This window comes from Haliaeetus albicilla, chromosome 15 (assembly GCF_947461875.1).
Source record: "Haliaeetus albicilla chromosome 15, bHalAlb1.1, whole genome shotgun sequence".
In the NCBI taxonomy this organism is placed as follows: Eukaryota; Metazoa; Chordata; class Aves; order Accipitriformes; family Accipitridae; genus Haliaeetus; species Haliaeetus albicilla.
This window is the reverse complement of record NC_091497.1, coordinates 28990584-29014084: the sequence shown is the minus strand read 5'-3', so window position 1 is coordinate 29014084 and position 23501 is coordinate 28990584.

Here is a 23501-nt window from a genome sequence, read left to right as displayed (position 1 = left end):
CATGGGTAAAAAAAAAATTCAGAATAAATTTCCTTTCTGATCTTAGGCTCCGTGACTACAGTTTTTACATAAAAATAGACAATGAAATAACAGTGTAGCCCCATCTAGAAAAAAAATAGATGATTTTTAATACTCAGGTTAATGACTTACGAAATGTCAATGAAAGCTTTACCTATCTATAGCTATAGCGAACTTTATATCAGTAGCAATTTCTCAACTCAGCTTAGATGTGTCTTCTTTAAAAATATATATTTTAGCTTAAGGAGGAACTGATTAACAGTACACTTACACATTTTATTACACAATACAATAAAATGAATTACTATGGTCATTCATTCTTTCTTCGTAGAGAATGCATTACTCTTACATTCCCCATACCAGGCTAAACCACACAAAAATCACAACTTGCCAAGACTATACCATGAATCTGTGGCAGAGCAAGACTAGTAGACTAAATATCATGAGTCATGGTACAGTGCTTTAACCTCAACTTATATTATGAATATATTTATAAATTTAAGCTTCATCTTTCAAATAGGATATAAATTTATATCTGGTTTCCTGAGAATCAGGGCTTAAAGTTGTTTTCTCCTAAATACTATTCAGTGGAAGCCTCTCCCTCCCCTTTCAGGCAATCCAATTGTCATGCTCTTTTGCATCTTTAAAGAAATAAATTTCCTTTTACTTTTCTTCTTGTAATTGAATTCCTAATAGTTTTTGAAAATGCAATTGGAATGTAGGCTTAACTGCAAGTCAGGTATTTGCTATTCAGATCTTTCCGTAACTAATGACAGTTACAATCATTCAGTGCTAGAGCTACTGGCAGGCTGACAAGAAATCCCAGCAGGTTTTTTTTCCCAGTCTCCAACTAAATTTTGTGAATCTCAACATTTTTTAACTGCTTCCAAGATTTTGGTTTTAATGGCATTTATGCAAGACAACTTTATGAAGAACAAGTATGTTCAAACTCAATTGCAAATACTTGATTTATCCAAAAGACATTAGCAACTGTTCACCTAAAGGTCTCTGTTGTCAGTAGTGAGGGAGAGGTGTGCCCTTCAGAAGAAGCCTTAAATCACATAGTTTGGAATTCTGGGTGACCCTGTGGAGGTTGAGTATAAAGCAGACACATTGAGAGTAAAAGTCTGATTTAGATGAAAATTAGACATTTTGAATGTTGTCCATTCTTTCACCATCCTCTCAGACATCTCAAGTACTTGCAAGTGTTTGCTTATAGTTATCCATCCTCAAAAGTGGCAACTTTCCTCTTTTTTTTTTTTTTTTTTTTAAATGAATGGAAGACCCTCAACCTATGCATTACATGTCAAGAAATTCCTCAGTAAATACAAAACTTGTGTGAAAAAAGAGCTTGAAGAGTACTTTATGTTCATTCAAGACATTTCTATCTTTTACATAAAATTCTATTATGATCTGATGGCATGGCTTGTAGCATATTAAACATTCTTGAAGAATCTGCTAATGATGTCCTTAGCAAATGCTATGTACACACCTGTAGTTTTATTTAATGTTATCTTCCCTGAGACATAATCAGGTCTTCAGAATGTATTCTATATTTTGTAGGCAGAATAGACAGCCTAATAAAACTTATTGATGACAATACATTTTGAAACAGATCAAGAATTTATCTTTGAGACCAAATCTAAAACCTGATGACAATGCAGAAGTCGGAATATGTTTATTTAGCTGTACTATTGAATATAAGAGCAAGAACAACATATTTTAAGCAGACTATACACTAGAACAATGTCCACAATCAAGAAATATTTTTAAAATTAACACACTACTGAGTTGCATTAATTACATTAACTACTTAGCTAATTATTATTTGTGAGAAACTGGTGGCTGTTTCTTTGAAAAGAAAGTAGGGGAAGCAAACTTCATATAATTTTATAGCTGTGCCTGGAGGTGTATGTTTAACAAATAAGTGGTAATTTTCAGAAGCATCTAAGTCACTTAGAGGCTGAAAATATCTTTCCAAAACTGCCTCAGATTTACAGTCCTAAGAGTAGTAACCTCAGTGCCTTAATGAAAGAAAGCCAACCTTTTTTTCTCACATAATGGTTAGATTTGCACCAAAGACAGACATCCACGAAAGCTAGGAATGTGGATCTACCTAAAAAAACCCCAAGGATATGAGAACAAAAAAGATCAAATTTGATGGTGGGAGAGCGGCCTCAGAAGTTAACAGTGTCCATTAGGACTAGCCAATGTTGGGTGCACCTAACCCTTTGGGAGGGAGTGATGTCTGTGCATGTGCAACTTAATCCTCACTGTTCTCCTGCATGCCTACATCTTATAACAACATGTGATTTTCTCAAATTAAGGTTCACTGTCCTGAATTATCCCTTGGTTTTATAGACAAACATTTTCTCACAAAATACAGGTTACAGCTGTACTAGTATATTAAATAGTGCCCAAAAACGTTCCTGGAACTAGAACTGGTGATCCATATTGCTAATTTGTTAGAATTGGGTTTTGGCATAATTTTGGCACAGGTCAGCCAGAACTGTCCCAGGTAATTCCCAGGCACAGTTAGAAGAGACTTTTCTACTATGCTGTTTTTATGTTACTACCTTGTTCTGGGTAGCAAAAGCATATGACGGTATGTAGATTCACTATTCCATACCAGATGACCTCTGTACCAGAAAATGGTCCTGGACATGTTTGACTCACTAATCATAGTATGTTATGTCATAGTGTCATATGATTGACAGAGTGTGTGTCATACTCTTAATCATAGGATATTCTATACCTTACATACTGATAGCTTATAAGATAAAAAAACTAATCACAGTAAACACAAAGATGAGGGAGGATCAGAGGAGCAATGATGGGTAGAGGACCAACAGTAACCTAATTAGCGAAAAAGGAGGACCCTGACTCAGCTATTTCCTATGGTCATCAAAGGAGAAAAATTAGACCATGGTTCTTCCAGTGAAACCCACCAGGATGAACTGGACAAATGAAAGAGGAGGGCCAAGGCAGGCTGAGGACAAACAGGTATGGGAAATTAGATGCAAAAGGGTGTAAAGGGAGGCTGGTCAAGTGTAAACAGGTTTCTGTTGACTGGTTTGACTGAGTCCTGTGCTTGATCACCCCACTCACTCCTATATTCTCATGAAATCCTATTTCTATCTTATTTCTCTGTGTGGGTGTCCTTTCTATCCTGAGTGTGTGTGTGAATATCAGCAGCCTTTGGTTCTTATCAGCTGGAGTGGAGGAACAGCTCAGACCACCCATGCTTACATGTCATTGTTCTTTGTTTGAGTTATTTACGTGAATTTTGGGGAAGGTGTTGTTTTCTGCATGTGTTGGTTTGTGTGGCCATCTGTGTTAGCAGCGTGTGCATCTGTATGTGTGTGTGTGCACCCCTCCTGGAAATGTGCTCATCTTCACTGCTGGTTAGACTGGGGACACAGAGCCATGGCAGCCTCACCTCTCTTGGCCTGGGACAGGAGGAATTCCCATGGATCCTGAAGCCCACCACCATTTGGCTACCTCTAACATACACCTATCGCATATTTTTCAGAAGCCAAAGAACCCACTCAGCATTTGGAAGACATAAATTAATTTTCTTCCTCTTCCTCTAAGTAGTCTGAGACAACAACTTTTAGAGGAAGGTCGCAACCAAACAGTTCTCTGAGGTTTACACTTTCTTTCCCAATCCCAGCCCAATACTGAAGCTATTCTGCTTTGCATAGAATATTTTTCTGAACAGTAGCTGAGAGAAGAAGAGGGTCTTCATGACAGAGTAGTCTACTGAAAAGACTCAGGCTATAAAGAGAAAGAGAGAGAAAACAGTGTTTTCTTTTAAAACATGATTTGGTGGGAGACACTGCATTCTTCTGATGCTGTGATGATGACATATAAAAGTATCTGGATAACAATGTCTCTGCCCTCCTGCATTCCTTTTCGGGTTTGAATCATCATACCTTATTCATGTCAATGAACACTTAACCTGCCAACTCACACTGGGTCTTTCTTTTTCTGTAGTTATTTATTTTTTTAAACATAGAACCATTTAATCTCTTTTTCTGTTCATTGTATTCATCCACATTTCTGAAATACAGCTTTTGTGGGCTATCATTATTCCTAGCATTCCTTAATGGCAAGCAATTTCTTTTCTTTCTTTCTTTTTTTTTTTTCCTCTCCATTCTACCCATGTTTTTATTGCTTCCTCCAGGGATCCAGATTGCTGTGATTACTCTTTGCCTATGGACAGATGATCTGACCTTCTTTTTTGAATCCTAGATTGGCAGAAAGAACTGCAGTGGAGCAGTGGGACATAGTATTTTCCTCAGTACCACAAGCCTGCATTCACCGGGCTTTTAGTGAATTTGACAGTGAATTTATATTGCATATTGCATAAATTCAGTGAATGTATATTGCATTTAGAGCATTCACCAAAATGTGCTGCTGCATATACCAGTAAAAATGGGTTAGTGTTGCACACTCAGGGCATAAATTCATTTATATTATTCTAGAATAGTGCCTTTGCAGAAAGAAAAAGAGATAAATCATAAGTAAATCACAGAGTGAGAGATGGTGAAAACCTTAATAAGAAAATAACTGAGGCATTAGAACCTGTATGGACCACAGCAGAAGTGTCAAGTAGCAGTTATAAATGGGCAATTAGGAATCTGGACAGTTGTTCCCTTTCAAAATAATGAGACATCCTTAAATTTTGGGGAGTAAATGCAAGTACAACTTGTTTCTAGATTGTGTAGTGCAGTAATTATTTTATAGTCCTTTTTTTTTTTTTTTGTTATGTTGGGTTATATTGCTTAAGTAGCATCTTGTATACTGATGTGACACAGCATAATATGATTTAATTTAATATGACAGTTACAACTTAGAAGAAAACCTACTTTGAATCAGATACGTACCATCACTTTCAGCCACGAGTATCTGAACTGATTTGCTGAGTATGACAGAACTGGATGTTTGTGAAGTGCAGGTCCTTGTGGACCTGTAGGTCATGTAGCCATGACAATCCATGAACAGTGATGCATTCCTGTCTTCCCATCCTCTGAGGCCACTCATGGTGCACTCAGTGACATTTGTACCATACCTATTAACTTGGATAACTGTGGGGTTTATGAGACAGAGATAATAAATAAACTAACACCAGTAATGAGCATCAGATCTGTGAGATGAAATGAAGCTGCACTGTCAGAAGAGACATGAAAAAATATAATGGTGCTGAGACTAATTGTCCTGGAGGTCTTTAGAAATAAATGTAAGTCCCAGTACTGTAGACCAATTGCCTTTTACAACATCTATAACAGACCCTGGAAGTAGTATAATCATTAAAGAAATTATGGTTTTTCTCATGTTAAAACATGAAGGTGAAGGGAAGCTAAAGATCCACATAGTGTTTTTTTTCTGAAAGGGAAGGAGAAAGAGGGAGGACTAGTATTCCCTTTTTTTGCAAAGACCTTGAAACAGCACTACAAACTGTAACACCATTTTCTGCAGAAGCTGGATCTTCTCCAAGGACAGCTGGTAGTGACCTAAGCCAAATGTGCTTGATGTGTAAAATGGTAGTGTTTGGGGTTTTTTTTTTGCCCTGAATTCTGTTGACTGAACAGTACCATTGACCTGTATGTTACAAAAATATGATGCTTTCTGGGCATCACAACCTTCTCCCGCTATTCTGATTCCTGATTTTAAAGAATTGATTCATTTTGGGGGGCAGAACCACTTATATTTTAGAATATGACAGGAAATCTCATTGCATCCAGATTGAATATAACCTATGGAAAATGAATCCAGAAAATATAAACAGTGCTGTTTCTGGATTTGTCTATAAGGATCTTTTCTTCCTCTATTGTTTGCTCCCCAGCTGACATAACTTATTTCTAGTAATCATCATCTGAATTCTGGCATGTTCTTATTGCTACTTTCTAATGCATTTCTTTGCTTTGTTGTATTATTATGTTCCAATTTTAATGTTAACTTTGAAAACCTCCAATTTAAGGATCAAAGATAATCCAAGTTATGGGTAAGCCAAATCTGGAAGCAGTACCAAGTAAGATATAGGGGATGGTATTTTACTTTGTCAAATAGCCCATCCTCTAAAATTAATAAGTTCACGTAGTAAGGATGAACCAGCAAGGACTTCCTTTGATAAGAGTCCTGGAAATTATAAAAGACATCTCTCACAAGCTGTTTTTAGAGAAACAGAATGGAAGGAATGCTGCTACATATAAGGGGCCGGGGGCCGGCGGGGCACACCGTAATTGTATTCTGTGATACAAATCACATACACAAAAAGAAGAAAATACAAAGCATCGTGAAATACCTAGATGACTTGCTGTTATCCAAAAGAGTTGATCAATAGCAGACAGAAATTAATTTAAGTGTTGTGACATGCATAGGTGTTGTATATTTAATACACATAATTGTATTTTTGTCCTGTATAAAAGATGATGCAAAATTTTTTAAGACACCCTTTCAAAGTGTCTATGTCCCTTTACTTTTTTTGTTATGTTCCCCAAAAGAACAAATTAATTTAGAGCTTAGTTGGCACAATCTATGAATCAGGACTGCAGGACAATTAGGAACTCTAGAAATAAAGACAGGATTCGGATTGCTAGGAAAAGGCAGTGGAGCTTCCACAGTTATGAAGACGTTTCAGTCTGGCATGTCTGCATCCAGAAACCTTGGATGAACTCTCTCAGATCTATGTAAGTGCCTGGCCAAGTTATTCAACAAACAAGTTAAGCAAACAGGATACATGAGGTGAAAAAGGGAGTTATGCTACAATCCATCTTTAGTATTTGTTTCCTTGGGCTGTTGTGTTCCAGAAGAACACAACCAGCACCTTTACAAGGTGCTGACAATTTTCCAAGCTGAGATACAGCCCAGGTAAGTGCAGGCTGCATTATTTCTATCATAACCTTCCTCACTGCGTGGAGAGGGAGTTCCTACACAAATGCCACAGATTCAGATTTCATGGTCCTGGTGCAGATTGTTTCTGCGCTGGGCCTTAGATTTACTGAAAGTTAGTCAAGCCTGAGATGATTTAAACTAAACATTCTGCCCTGAATGAATGAACAGTTCTAGTGCAAGTAGCAGGAGAGGATGAACTTTGCAGTTTAAGTCCATCTCTTTTCTTACTTTCTTCTGAAGAAATCTAGAGAAATAAGGCAAGAAACCCTTCAAGCTTTAATTATAAAGTCAATGACAAAATTGGCAAGGAGAAGAGTAAAACTCAATTGTGCTGTCATTGCTCTGGACTCAAAGTTTTTTTCCTCTGCTGACTAGTGTCACACTCTGATAATAAACCAATTCAATCTCCACACACAAAAATACAATTATTGGCAGCTTTCAGGTTTACTTCCCAGCACAAGTCATGAAGGTACGTTAAATAGCAGTGAGATCACACACTTTTCTATGCAATCCTATTTTACATCTTCATTTACAGCTCACAGACATCTATTCCTTCATTGTTTTCAATATTCCTCTCCTGAGTATGATACTGCCTATGCATGTTTGTTTACATAGGAACTCCTTTTCTTTAGGTGGTTCACTGCACCTATTGCTGAGCGTCATGATCTGGAGAAGATTTTTCCCCAGTTTGAATACAGGTCTTTAATAGTTGAACAGGAATCTGGGAGGCGTCCTGGCTTGAGCTGTTTCTCCCCTCCCCGTGTTCATCCCCACCCTCTGTGAGCTTTGAAGGAGACTGGTTTGCTGCATCTCACCCAGAACTTCGGTTCCACTCCAAACTTTGTTGAATAATAATAGCAGTAAAGTCAAAGGAATGCTGAAAGGAAAGAAATCACTAGGGGTTTAAAATTGCTATTGTATTTTATGGTTTATGGCAATTACATTTTGCTTTCATATTCTAATAGGAACAAAGACATAGTAATATTTTATCAGTTATCCCATATTACATTAGTCTCAAAACCAGAAAACCTGATTTACAGAGCCAAAAGCTTTTAACAACCAGTATATCCTAGTAAATTCCCTTTGTCTATCATATTAAATATGTAATTTGTTGTGATGGACAAATCCCTTCTGGTTTAATCTTTTAGGAATTTAGGAGCTCAGAAGAAAATGTATTTGAGCTCAACATTGTGAGTCAAAAGATTGTCCACATTAACATAAGGAATATAAATACAAATGCTGCAGAATTTGTATTAAATGTTAAAAACCTCTATTCATCTGTAAAGAATAGATGTACTGTACCTGGCAGACATTTGGCATTGATGAGAACTGCATCTCAAGTCATGCCACAGGTTAATGTTTGAACAGCAGTAGGGGAAGGATTAGTAGATCCACTGGAGATTACAGATATGTCAACTTTGTTCTGCTCAGCCTCACAGCAACCTTATAAACAAGATAAAAGCAAGGTTCATGTTTTCTAATGGTCAGTAGGGCACACATAAATTTACAAATCTCCAAGACTTGTTTTCTCAGTTAATGTTCTTAATGCACTGACTTTTATGACCTGAATCAATTCTCTCTGTATTTTCTAAAAGTAGAAAGTGCAGGAAGTCCTCAAATTTCCTTAGATAAGATTGTTAGAGTAGATAAAAAGATAACAAAACCAAGAAATTTGCATGTCTAGCATATAATATTGTGCCACAATCTTAAATTAATATTTTATTCCTGCTAGATGGAAACTATTTGTTATACGCTATGACTACCTAATGGGTTGGATTGTAGAAACAGATATACCTTTGCCAGGGGAACAGAAAGCAGAAACTATCTTTAAGAACTGTTAAGCCATAAAAAGGATGCAAGCAGTCAAGTAGATCTCAGTTGAGGTAAGTTGAGGGAAATGATGATTCAATATGTAGAATTCAAAATTTATTTCTCTGTTCTGTAGCTTTCTGGGAGCCCCTGTGTTGCCCACATACTAATATAGAAAAAAATTTAGAAAAATACGTCATATTTCCAGTTCAATTTTTCTCTGAATTTTGAATAACGTCAATAAGACTTGGAACATGCTTTTTAGCATTGTTTATTTGCATCTTGTATTTGGTTAGTGAGGTTTATGGATTTCCTTCCAGAGTATAAACAACTGTTACTGAGGTGTTACTTTGTGTCACTGGGATGAGAACATTTCCAAAGAGGATTGACTGTCTGGAAGTTGTCCTTTATTTATCTATTTGTCAGTAAAAAAAAAAAAAAAGTATAACTGGACTACCTAAGGCCTTTTACTTAATTTCATTTCTGTGTTTTCTGTTGAATGCTCCCCTGTGACTCTTGGGGATATGTTAGTTTGAATTTCCAGATGGTGTCCTTATAAGGGTGCAAGACAATCCTGCATGTCTTAATGTACCTTGGAAGCCAACATAAACTTCCTCTATCCTAATAGGATGAGGACTGAGTATAAGTACTGCTGACAGACCGTCAGAGAAGGTGAGCCAGGCACCAGGGGGGAAATTCCAGGGCCAGCGGTCCCTGTCTCACAGGACCCAGCAAGGTGAGCAGGGCAGACTCAGAGAAGGTGGCCAGGGCCAACCAAGGGTCTGGATCATAAAGACGTATCATAGTGATGAGGCAGGTCTGAGGTCAAGCTGGAAAGCCAATCCGTAGATGAGAGCTAGGATCAGGTCTGGTGGTGGCCAGGCAGGTCCATAATGACAGCGGGGGCTGAGATCACACCAGGAACTCAGCCCGCAGGTTGGAGTTTGGGTCAAGGGATTCCATGATGAGGCAGGGAAAGGCTGTGGCAGAGCTGAAGACCAGCACTCCAGTGGCATTGCTGATGCAGGGGCTGATGGCCCTGCCCTGAGCTGAAATGGGGCTCCTGGGTCCACGGGTAGGATGTGGGGAGGACTTCGTGAGGCTGGCCTCTAGGGCCTTTAGGGCCCTGGCATCTACACAGTGAACAAGAGTCAAGAGAACTAATTTGGGAATGTACTATATTCCCTAAGAAAGAGAATAACCATTAAGTTTGAAGTTTCTCATTTTTTAGGAAGCAGTGACAATTTTCAGAGTTTGGGTGAGGAAAATTATGATGGAGCGGGGACCCTTTGTAGTTAAATTTGGCACTAACCTTCCATGAACTGGACGAATTTCAAAATGTCTGAAAAAGCTCAGTAAAGCACTTGCTTGTGTTTTCTAGGGAATGCTATTATCACACACTTTTAATCTACATCTACCCAAGGGAAATATTCAATATGCTTTCTGTTCATGCAGTGGGTGCATGGACAATCCTCTGACATACTGTATGCAATATGGTGACCTCTAGTAATACCCCTTATGGTCAGCAAATCAGAGTCTTGCTTTTTAAAAGGGAATTATACCTGCTTCTTGTAAAAGTCTTTCTAGTTGTGATCTCAAACTATTAATAATATACAATACACTTTGCTCATTGAGATGCCTTGAATATTAAAAAATTTCCTCTAATCAGGCTGAGAAATAAAATAAAAAATAAATGCAAGGGTAAGCAAAGTCTCTTGACATCTTATTCACCAGGCATCTTATTTGAATGGTATATATTAAACTGTTATTTAAATTTGCAGCAAGTCATTAAAAACAAAGTCACAAGTTCACCGGTACTCTCTATCTATCCATTCTGAATTTATTAACTGCTCCCTTTTATTTTAAAATTATTTCTGTATTTCCATCCTATAGTTTCCTTATTAAAATTCTCAGATCAAGAGGAGCAACTTTCTAACAACTAAGGTGAATTAAACAGAGTGAGAGTCGTACATTGCTCTTACTAGCACAGGTCAGAGCTGCAACTCAGCAGTTTTATGCCTCTGTTGCTAAGGCAATTCTAATATATGGTGCACTCTGGAGAGGCATGGGGATAAATCTTTGTAGTTTGCTACTCTTATTCTTTTCTCCTTCAATAATTTTAATCACCTGCTCTCCCTTAATAAATAGCATAGACATCATCTAAAAATTAGATCAATGTCAGAAAAAGCATAGATTGTAGTCACCATGTTGAGGTTGTGTTTGTTGTCTCATTCTTTGGAATGACAGGAGAAACACACAAACCTAGTTACTAAGTGTAGGATTAATCTTAACTTTAGCCATCTAGTCTAAAGACAACTTTCCAGTTTCCCTTTATAGCCACAGGACTGTACAACAGAGCAGTGCCATGAATCCTTACAGGTGATCCATCTGACCCACTCTAGGTTCCTGTCTCAGAAGGAGATGAATTGCTCTCGAAAAGTAACTACTTCTTTCCACTGACTATGAAGGAAGCTAATAGAGACCAACTCAGACTTAAAAATCATATTTTTCGATTTAAGGAGGAAGTGAATATAATCTTAAGTTTTAAAAAAGGTTCCATAACTTTTGCTGAGTTTAAGGTTAGATGTTTCCTTTTATCTGTTTTTTGTCTCCATCCCAAGCACTTATGTGGAAGGAAGGAAGGTGCTCACCTTCTGGTTCTGGTGTAGGTCATCACAGCTTGGAGGATCAGATGACTTAATGAGATTTTACTTTGCTTCTGTGCAGTAAATGATCTGGACAGCAGTTAGAAGGGAACATTCATTGTCATTGCCGATTAAGTAATAGATAGAGTAGTTATCTTGAAGTTAACATTAATATTATGAGATGCAAATGAAAATCTTTTCTGAAGGGAGATTCAAACTACCTGATTGTAGTATACTTCTTACATTTTCAAATATTCAGTGTAATTGCTGTCTTGAAGTCAATCAAGAGGGCAATGATTATTTCCCTCTTAAATGCAGAATAACAAATCATTGTAATATTTTCATGGTTTGAGGCGCTACCAACTATGCCCTTTTAAACAAAGCCTTCAGCTGAAAGAGGAAATAATACTTTGTTGGCAATAAGCAAAGTCATGCCAAAATGTAGAATTCAGCTATGTGTGAATGTAAGAACACATCTCTCCGTAATTTACTTCTACAGTTAAATACTCTACACAAATGACCATGGGCAACAGTACGATACATTCTAGTCACTTCTGCTACTGCTACCTTCCTTACAGGGGCTATTTTTACTAACCCATATGAAATCATTTCTCATTCCAGACACTGAAAAGACTATCCTGGGATTTAATGGAGACATCTTCATTTGATGATGGAGTATTACCAAAGTAGTCGCTGTCACACTCATGATCAATTTGTGGATTGTAATTTAAGAAATTAGAAAAGCACAAATGACTCCAACTTGGCTTTCTATTACTGTGCCTCTGTACATACTTCACTAGCTAGTCCATAGTCATTGTACAGAAGTTCTGCTTATTACAAGGATATGTGTATATAAGGAAATTCTACCTGTAATCAACAAGTAAATTAAAGCTATTTACAAAATATTTTTCAAATTTGCCTTTTTTCACATTTTCCTAGCAGTTGATGTCATTTCTACACATAGCTTTCAAAAATATTAACAATCCCTTGCTTCTAAAGCTTTGCATAAATTGAAAAACTTTTGTTCAAAAGCACACAGGTCTCTTCCTTGAGTTTGATTAGATTTACTTACTGAGGCTTTGTTGGAGTGCGATCACTCATATTACTTTCCTTAGAGTCATTCCTAGATCTTTCCTTCATCCCAGTATCTGCACAGTAGTCTCATAGCTAGAAATGAGAAAATATTTGTATTTATGTATTTATTTATTTATTTGTAGGAAAAGAAGAGTGTCAACTCTGTTTCCAAAGCTGTTTTTAAGCTCAGAAGGTAACTATTTCTCTTTCAAGTTTCACCGTACAGCTTTACAGCCCTTTTTCTGAGATCTCTTCAACTCAAAGCACAATATTCAAAGGATTATGTTGTTCATTTTTGCAGGGGTCTAGTAAAGCTGAAAGTGCTTGGATCACGCCTGACAACGCTGCCTTGCCTCTATGATGTAAAATTTTATGTTGTGCAGTTTGTTCACCAAACTTTAGTTATAACGCACAATGAGCTGGGATTCAGATGCCCATTCAGTTGCCTGCGATGCCCATAAACTGGGCGTCCGAGTTGCCATTCCAGTTAGTGCAGTTTACGGAGCGAGGCATCTGAGCAAATTCGGGTTGTATTCAGTTGACTAAACACAGGTGTGCAGTGCGGGAGTACACTGTCTGGGACTCCAGCTGTGACAGTTGAAAATGCCACAGATTTTTATCTCTACTTTCTTCATAGGCACTCTACCTACCATACCACCTAAGGTATCGTTTTGCATTAGATACTGATGTCTAAGCAACTGCTTTGAGTACCGGGTATCAATCTTCAGGTGAATCCCACCTCAAACACACATGTACAAAGGCTTTAAGAAGCACAAAGTATCTTTTTAGAAGCACCCAAAACTAAGGGATCTTTCAGCATCAAAAAACCCCTAACCCATGATTATTGGGGATCGAGCACAAAGTTTTTACCCCCAGAGAACTCACTAGCCCATTCACATTTAGGAGCAACCTTCACTTACTGTGGGGATGTAACACACCAATTTTAGGCAGACTCGTTTAAAGAGTGCACAAAATGCAATCACTAGTTAGGTGTCTCTGTGTGTGAGCCGGCACAGGCAGGATGCAGGAACAACCACAAAACTATAGATGAAATGCAAAGGGTAAATTTATTTTCATCACCTCAACAACCAGGGGATCCCCAAAGCAGCACCCGGTCAGAGACACACGAGTGGGGACACGGGCACTGCGGAGCTCGATCCTTGCTAGAGGATCACCGAACTGGCTCCTTTCCCCTGTATTTCAGGGGTTCACATAATTTACCACTGTGCTTTGATCTTTCCCAAGGCAGGGCAGGAATCTCAAGCGTGTTCAATAGGGTGCCTCTAAGTCTATCACAAACCTGTGTTATCTAAACACAGATGTTCTACTTCTGCAACACACAAGGCCAAACAATTAGTATGATATATGTGTTTTTCGACACTCCAGCTGCAACTTTTTACAGTCCTCCTCGCCAGTCTTCCATTATTTTTCCACGCTATGTTAGGCAGACTGGATCCCAGTTCTGCTTTTTTCATGTCAAATTCTAATTGAAAGTGGGATTTAGTCAAGAACCGCATAGTTCAATGTTGCTCTGGAAAAGTTTTATTGGTGTTCAGCTCGCATTTCCTTTTGGACTTGTGAGACAAAGAAAGGAATTAAGGGACATTCTCTCAGTTGATAAAGAAAGGTCACCTCTGTCTGATGGTAGCCAACAGCCAGGGTTTAGACCGCATGAAAAGCAACCTTTTAAACTGAAGGCAAGCCGGCGGTGCACATGACTAGACTATAGTTTGTTGTGTAACTGATACAGTTATAGGTTTAAGGATTGGATTCTGGTAATGATGATGGGCTTCATATGTAGGCAGAAAGAAGGGAAATAAGAGGAATAATTTTTTCTAGTAAGCTATTTACTTTTAAATTTGGACTGATTAGATCTGCTCAAAGGTTTGAAATAGGAGTTGTGCCAGTGGACATGAATATACATTATGGAGGGGCATGATAGCACTTTTGAAGTGAATCCCCATAATTGCACTCAAGAATGTGTAATCAAACACAAGAACACTCATTTGCACATCAGTCTCTGTACTTCTATTAATTAAAGCTCTTTCTGAAATGTTTGTACAGAGCAAAATCTGTCTTCTAAATGTTTGCAACAAGCAAGCAAGCAAACAAACAAATAAACAGAACAGGAGGTACTGAATTGGACAAACAGTTTTGCAAGCAAGATTTGCCAAATAACAGAATCCTAGAATCACACTCACCGAGGCTGGAAGGCACTGCTGCGCACTGTCTGCTCCAAGCCCCTTCTGAAAGCAGCGTCAGCTACAGCAGGACCACGTCCAGTCTGGTTTTGAATATCTACAAGGATGGAGACCCCACAGCCTCTCCAGAAAAACCTCTTCCAGTGTTTCATGATCTTCAGAGTAAAAAAAGTTGTCCTCCTACTTTTCAGTAGAATTTCATTAATTTTAATTTGTAGGACGTTGCCACTTGTCCCATCAATGGGCAATGAGAAGAGCCTGGCTCCATCTTCTTCACCGTCCCCATCAGGTATTTACATACATTGATAAGATCCCCCTGGGCCTTCACTTCTCCAGGCTAAACAGTCCCTGCCCTCTCAACCTCTCTTTGTATGTCAGATGCTCCAGTCCCTTACTCATCTGTGTGGCCCTTAGCTTAAAAATTTTATCAAGGTTTTTTCCCATTGTGTTGTGTGTTTTTATAAAATAAATCAATAATTTTTTTTCACTGCAAGACTTGAAAATTGTATTTTGTAGCAATAACCCTCTTTCATCTTCCTTCCATCCTAAGCTTTGGGATAAATAGTTTTGTTAGTTTATCAGGGTTTTTCTTCTGTTTTGTTTTCTGTTGGTCGTTGTGTATTAGTATTTATGAAAGGTAAGAAATCAGTATTACAATTTGAAGAAATTGGTGATGGAACAGTCAGTAAAAGAAACAGGGGGTTTTGATATCTGAAAGCTGGGGAGGAGGGCCTATGGCTATTCTTACTTTAAGTGGGTATGATTTCTACATTCCAGATTTACCTCTATGAAAATTTTAAATTTTTATCAAAATCTTGTGCCTTGTATCAAAATGAAGTGTCTGCTCCAGGGTAGTTGTTCAAATAAAAACTGAAAAAAGGGACATATGTGGGCAAGGAAAACAACTAAAAATTATCTGTTCTCATACCAAATATCAAAGTAGATTACTTTTTATAAAATTATATAAGATAAAAAAAGAGTATATTAATTAATTAAAAAAAAAAGTGAGCTTGTACATTGTACATACATACATTATTTTATGTACATACATAAAATAAAACATTTTATTTACTTCAGATGGCAATGCTACTGGGAGACAGGTTGTTCATCATTATGACTGGAAAACCCATGAATTAATTTCAATGTTATGCAGACAAAACCTTAAAGTAAACATCTATGCTAATTTATATGGTTCTTTATATATTGTATATAGTTTATATCATGTATATAGGTGTTGTGGTTTAACCCCAGACAATAACTAAGCACCACACAGCTGCTCACTCGCTTCCCCCCCACCCAGTGGGATGGGGGAGAGAATCAGAAAAAAACCCAAACCCTCATGGGTTGAGATAAGAACAGTTTAATAGAAGAGAAAGGAAGAAACTAATAATGATAATTATAACAATAACATAATGACAATAATAATAATTAAAGGACTGGAATATACAAGTGATGCACAATGCAATTGCTCACCACCCACCGATCGACACCCAGTTAGTCCCTGAGCAGTGATCCCCCTGCCCCCACTCCCCCCAGTTTATATACTGGGCATGACGTCACATGGTATGGAATACCCCATTGGCCAGTTTGGGTCAGCTGCCCTGGCTGTGTCCCCTCCCAAATCCTTGTGTCCCTCCAGCCTTCTTGCTGGCTGGGCATGAGAAGCTGAAAAATCCTTTACTTGGTCTAAACACTACTTAGCAACAACTGAAAACATCAGTGTGTTATCAACATTCTTCTCATACTGAACTCAAAACATAGCACTGTACCAGCTACTAGGAAGAAAATTAACTCTATCTTAGCCAAAACCAGGACAATAGTTTATATAATCTCTTTGATTTCACTGTAAGGTTATGAGATTCTGGCTCAGTTCAAACATATATGGTGAATATTTTCTAAAAAAATAATCATACAGTCAATATTTTCTAAGAATTACACATCTGAATGAATTTTTAAAAGCCATATGCTTGTTTACCATTCAGAAAAAGAAACTTAACATTGATATTTCTAGGAAAGTTTCTGTTTAGTTATTTCTTTTTCCCTTTTTCCCTCGAAAAAAACCCCACCAACCCTGTGATAACTAATTTAAATGTTTACTTTCCAGGTTTTAGCAAAGATCTCAAACTGAAATATTTCATTTATTTAAATTGCCAGCTGAATCAAATTTGCTGACCTCTGTATGTTACACACGACATTTTGCACTGTTCAAAGGCAGAATCTAATGGTTCTCTCAGTCCAGAGAATAAAAGGAATGCAACATATTGTCTAGAATCCCAACCAGTATACATCACATTTTTAGCTATATTATCTACTTCAGTGACTATTATCATTCTGCTTAGTTTTTCACTCCATGTTGTCAACTGCTGAGAAATGAGGATTAAACTACAAAGCTGGGGGCAGGGGGAGAGAAAAGAAACAATCCACAATTAAAGCTATCTTACACTAAACTTACCGTGTAGCTGTTAATTTGCAAAAAGGTAAATATTAGCCTTTCCCTTGATCTCTAACGTCTACCTCTTCCCAGTGGAAAACACACTGCTTTAGGCTTCCTCTGCTAAACCTCTTCTGATGCCAGGCAAGTAGGAATGTCTTACTTCTTTATCAAAATGCTTTGGAGGGGTTTATGTCTATAAGCTTCATTGATTATTAGTTTTGTGACAAACCTTTGTGGAATCCAGAGTTCTCTTTGGGAAAACTTCTGATTTTGAAGGGGAAGCATTTGTATAAGCATAAGCTTCCATTTTGAAGAGAAAAGAAACAGTATTTTCTTATCATAATTTCAGCAAATAATTGATGATAAGAAGCTCTGCATAAACTGTTGATGGTTTTCCAGTGAACAGATATTACTGTAACATTTGGAGATGACAGTTTGCACTGGGAGAACGATCATGAGAAATTCCTCTGCAATGATGTATGTCATCATTTCTCACTTAATCAATACAATTTATCATTTAAGACACTGATTCAGCACAGTTATGCTTTAGGGCAAATAAACAGTCCCATTAACTTCAGTAGCTGTAGATGACAAAATTGTTCAAAACAAGGCAGCTAATAATAATACCAGCATGCAAATCTCATGCCAACAGAGGAAGGATCAAGGAAGCAACTCAGCAGGCATCATACAATAAGAGGGTTTTATCCCAGTCCTGCGTGGAGCAGGAGGTTGCTCAAAGTACTTCCAGTTGCATATTAGTGCACAACCTGGTCCCTTTCCTTTCGTACCCGACTATGCAGCAAGTGTCCTGCTTCCAGTTCCCACTTCTGGCCTTGAATCCTGTCCTTGTTCTGCGCCGAGATTCTGCTCCTCATGCAGCACTGGATTTGATCTTGGTTCTCCTTCCTCTTTTTCAGCACCAACTTAATAACCGATGGGAAATAGTGAGTAAATTTCTTTTTGCTTTGCTTCTGCACACAGCTTTTCTTATTAAACCACCTTTGACTCAATCCATGAGCCTTTCCATCTTATTTTCTTCTCCTGTCCTGTTGAGGAGGGGAAGTAGCTTGGTAGAGGACTGGCAACCAACCAAAATCAACCCACCACATCAACATACAACAGTTTGGGGATCTTCAGAATGTCTTTTAAACTATGAAAGGGATTGACATTCCTCAGTATTCACCAGTAAAACATATTTAATGTTTAACATTGAACATGAAAATTGCCTGAATCCCAGTGTTTAGTCATCCTGTGCCTAAATCCTACAGCAGACTATAAGTTTTCCATATATCAGGAATCTGATTTGGGGGGAGCTTCTGTGGAATGGCTGCCAGACTTACCCTTGCATGAAAGTTAAGGATGAATGCTAGCTGCAGCACTTTTTCCCAGTAACCTCACAGATAAAAAGCAATAAACCTTCTTTGATATGCTTTCAGGTGCCTGATTAATAGCAGGGAGTTGTACGCAAATCTTTTTTTATTCTGAGCTACTTGGGGGAAAATAAAGGAAAGTCTCTCCCTGTCTCAAGTAGAAGCTAATCCATTTTCTTTAAATAATACAAAGTTTACTGGACTGCAGAGATAGGAAGTGTTATTGTTTCTGAAGGCTAATATACTTTTTTTGAAATTAGAACCCTTTGGTTAAAGTTTCTGTTGCAGGAATAAGTCATTGCTCTTAAGCGCAAAACTCGGCATCATTTGTGTCTGTGAATCCAAAGAAGAAGCACTAACCAAAATGCTCACATGTGGAACATCCTCCCCACTGATTTGACAGAGAGCTTATGCACTTATTTTATGAATACTGATTCACCACACATATGAAAAGGCATAAGTTAAGGGTGCAGTGTCAAAACTATAGGTGAACAATACCTGTATAATCACAAGTGATTTCATTAGGACAGGTTTTCCTAGCTAGATTATCAATTATAATGTAGAGAATGCTATGTCTCCATATATTTTAATGACATTGCAAACTGCAGAGGTAAAATCTTCTCTCCACACCTCTGACATACGCTGTTGGATCTTCTCAGTGTGAAACTGCTCGTATAAGATGCAATGAAGTGGAAGGAAAGATACGGCAATATGAAATCCATGTTATTTTTTCTTATGGTTATCATACTGTGACATCTCTATCTAAAGGATTTCTGGTGGGTTTTTTGCTTTTCTCTGTTCTAATCTGAAATGCTATCAGCTTCCTTTCTATCCTGTAGACATACAGGTAAAGAATGAAGTGAGAAATTCAGGTGGAGGCATAAACCGAAAGAAAGCCTATATGCCTTAGCTTGTTACAGACAAAGAAAAATATTCTTTCAGGTCACAGACTGTGTGAGTAAGAATAATAAAGCTCATTTTCCTGATTCTAAGTCTGAACGTTCCTGATAAGTGTTGAGGTTTAAGGTCCTTTTTGTAAGGGAGTGGATGCTAGCCTTTCACTAACAAACCTCTTCTTGCAGTGCTAACAGGTTCCTCACATTTAACATGTGGAAAATACACTTTTCGCTGCATTGCTGGAAATTATTATGTTATTGGACAGATTCAACATATAGTAAAATACCGTTTGGAAAAAATAATCACATAAAAGTACTCCGCAGGCTGGTTGTGTGTTTATCCAGATATTTTACTGTGCTTTCACGGAGCAGGTAAGGATATTTATCTGCACTTTCCAGAGGTAATGTAAAGAAAGAATTTTAGATCTTTGTATGATAATGTTTTTGCCAATATGGATATCAATATTTAAAAGATTATGTATTACATCTTCACCTCTTCTGCTCATGCAATGGGGGTTTACAACACCTCTGCCAGGATAAGATACCCGTAAACAGATTTTCTGACAAAAGACTACTGTCATTATTGTGATCTTTCCATTTTCTCTGTCTCAATACATACAGGCACTCATTCAAAATATACAAGGTGATGTTTCAACACTCATTTTTGCATATGTGATGGGTCATAGATGGTTATTAAGGGAAGCTCCAGGTCTGGCATAAAAAAAGTAATTGTAGGGCACCTACGTGGCTCAGGGTAGGAGTAGGGGGCAGGGAGGGTAAGAATATGGGGCAACAGAGGCAGAGTTTGATGGAGTCTCCAGTTTTATGCTTAAAGGGAATAAGGGTATGAGGTTTTAGTCATCATATCTCATTTATCATATACTACCAAATGAGTCTTCTTGATAGGGCTTAAAGCTATCTGGACCTTCTATCAAAGATAGATGTCCACACTACCACTACCATGCATAGAACCTAAGCATTTAGACTTGTGCTAAGTCTGCTCTGAATTGCTTAATGCATGCATGTCCAGAGAAGGGCAACGAAGCTGGTGAAGGGTCTAGAGCACAAGTCTTATGAGGAGCGGCTGAAGAAACTGGGGTTGTTTAGCCTGGAGAAAAGGAGGCTGAGGGGAGACCATGTCACTCTCTACAACTACCTGAAAGGAGGTTGTAGCCAGGTGGGGGTCGGTGTCTTCTCCCAAGTAACAAGCGATAGGACAAGGGGCAATGGCCTCAAGTTGTTCCAGGGGAGATTTAGATTGGATATTAGGAAAAAATTCTTCATCAAAAGCATTGTCAAGCACTGGAACAGGCTGAGCAGGGAAGTGGTGGAGTCACCATCTCTGGAGGTATTTAAAAGACATGTAGATGTGGTGCTTAGGGACATGGTTTAGTTGTGGACTTGGCAGTGTTATGTTTACGGTTGGACTTGATTATCTTAAAGGTCCTTTCCAACATAAACCATTCTATGATTCTGTGATTCTGTAATTCTAAGTGCTTATATATATAAGTTTACAGAATTACAAATGGTATTGTATCAAACTCCAATTAAGTCCTGCTTCGGTAGCCTATGTTCTTTTTTAAATCTATCCTTTTGTTCAAGGAGCATGGACTTCCTCCCAGATCTTTCCTCCTGTAAGACACCGATTAATAAGATGTTATTATCTACCTCTTTGATTTTTATCTGTCTCTATCCTGAGATGACCCCTTTGGCAAGCTGATATGGCTAGTACTGTACCTTCTGCAGCACTATCAGTTCCCCTCTTTCCCCATCTGGCAATCAGGATCTTGTTCAGTAAAAATGTCACAGATAGTAGTAGTAGTCATGATAGAATCTGCTGGTATTTTGTATGTGCTAAGTGCCTGACTGGCTATAAAGAGTTCTTTAACAGGGTCTACACTGAAGGACAAGACCTTTACCTATTTTGACCTGCTGTAATTAAGCAATAATCTTATATTTTATAAAAAAGTAATAATATTGCCAAATATGGATTTTTAAGAGACAAGAGGCTGGATTAAAATTTTATCCTCTTAAGAAAAAAAAAACCCTAAAACACAACAAACAACATTACTGTCTATATTATGAACTTGCATGGAACACATTTTTGTTAGAAAATCTGACTTTCAAATTTGTTCTAAAAATAAAGCCAAGAGTTTCAGTATAAAGCTGTTGTCTAGGACTTGTGTTTCAAACAACAAAAAAAAGGTGTTATTACGTGACTGTATAATTTGTCTGAAAGTAATCTAAAGGTAAGACAATTTTACCAGCTGTTAAACATAGGGTAAAATTAATTTCACCTCATTTTGCATGTCTAAAAGTTAAATGTCTGTAGGTAGCCACCTTAAGTCTTCTTTCATGTCCTAGCAGATAAAATAGGCACCTCCAGAGCTCAATTAATGTAATTTTTATTGCCCATCTTAATATGACATGAATTACCATCTGGAGGTGCCAAACTGTATCTTACTGAGTACAAAAACAACACATGACATGAATCTGTTAGATGTTGAACTGTTAGATGCCCAAGTCAATATAAGTGAGGATATGAACTTTTATTTTTCAGGGTGAGATTTATCTATTGCCTGTGTCATTTTCAGGAAATCTAAGGGGACCCTATAACCCTACAATGCTTCCCTGCATCACACAATTTATGTATATGGAAAAAAAACCCACATTTGTTTCACCTCTACCTTAAGACTGGAGGGGAATGGGAAAAGAGGTTAAGGTAATAAAAGGAGAATTGATACTGTCCCTCCAATGAGCCAGGCAATGCAGCTACATGGACTACTAAAGAATTCTCAAACTAGCCGTAGGATATAACAGCTATAGAAAGTAAAAAATAGCTGGAGTGTTGAGTAGAGATTAGAAGCAAAATAAGAAGTGTACTGTTTAAGTAGGTAAAAATTCACATTACAGTTTTGCGTCCATATATATATATCTTAGAATAGAGAAGCTAGGACTTAATTTCACTCATTTGTGGAGACCTGCCTAGTACCCACTTCAACAGGTTTTTAATTAGAATTAAAGCATAACACACCGGTCGTGTTATTTTTTAATTCATTTCAGTCATGTTAACCACCAGTCTAACTTAAAGCATTTTCGATTTAAGGAAAGGATAGATTGTGAATATATTAAATTTATAAAGTGTGGCAGCCTGTACAGTTTCATAAATGGAATGGAAACATTGAAATTGACAAAAGGAAAATATGTAATTACTTGGATGAAAGCTGTGATCTGAATAGCTGAAGGGTATCCTAAATCCAGTTAATCATCTTTCAATGAGAGCTAACATCAGGGCAATAAAACCTCTCCACCACACCAATCAGTACTCTACATCAAAAGACATGTAATTTTAAAAAGCAGGTTTATAAAATAGTTGCAATTAATTCTCAAAATGAAGTTACAGTTCCAAGCTGACTAAAAATAAGATGTTCCTAAACCTAAGGCTAAAAGAAGAAGCCTTGTAAATCAATGTGACAGAAAAGTACTGAGGACAATTAATTCATCTGCAGTGTCATCATGATTTATTTGTATTTATGTTGTGTTTCCCTACTTATGAGTGACTCTCCTCACATGATTATTAACTGAATTCCTACACCATATTTATAAAATATACAATCTTTAGACTTTTCACAATACATAACAAAAAATTTTTGAAATTAGGACTCAATATGAGTGATAAGTAATAATGAACCATCTACTGTATGTGTGTGTATTAGGAAAGTAAATGTGTACATGGCCATTATCTATCCCTGAGGCCAACTGATGCAGATTAGACTGTGTTAATAATTTTAAACTCTTTACTCTCTGAAACATGTTGATCACGTCGAAACTGTTGATTGAGAATGGTCCCCTAGCCATGTTGACTGCTGAATCACACTGAGAAATTGCTTTGGAAAGTGCAAGTTGGATGTACCAAAAATATGCGGGGATCATTATAACAATAAACAGTGTTGGTAGTCTAATTCTGGTCAAGAAAAGACATTTTTCTCAAAGGGGCTTTAGTGTGACGTTTTCACAGACTTCGGGGGTGTGTGTGTGTATTTTCACATTATTATTCTCTCAGATAATAAAAACAAAATTAATTTATGTGCATGAAGTCACGGAGTTACACTTCATTGCTCACTTTGTGCACAAATATAAAGTTAAAATAAGGAAGT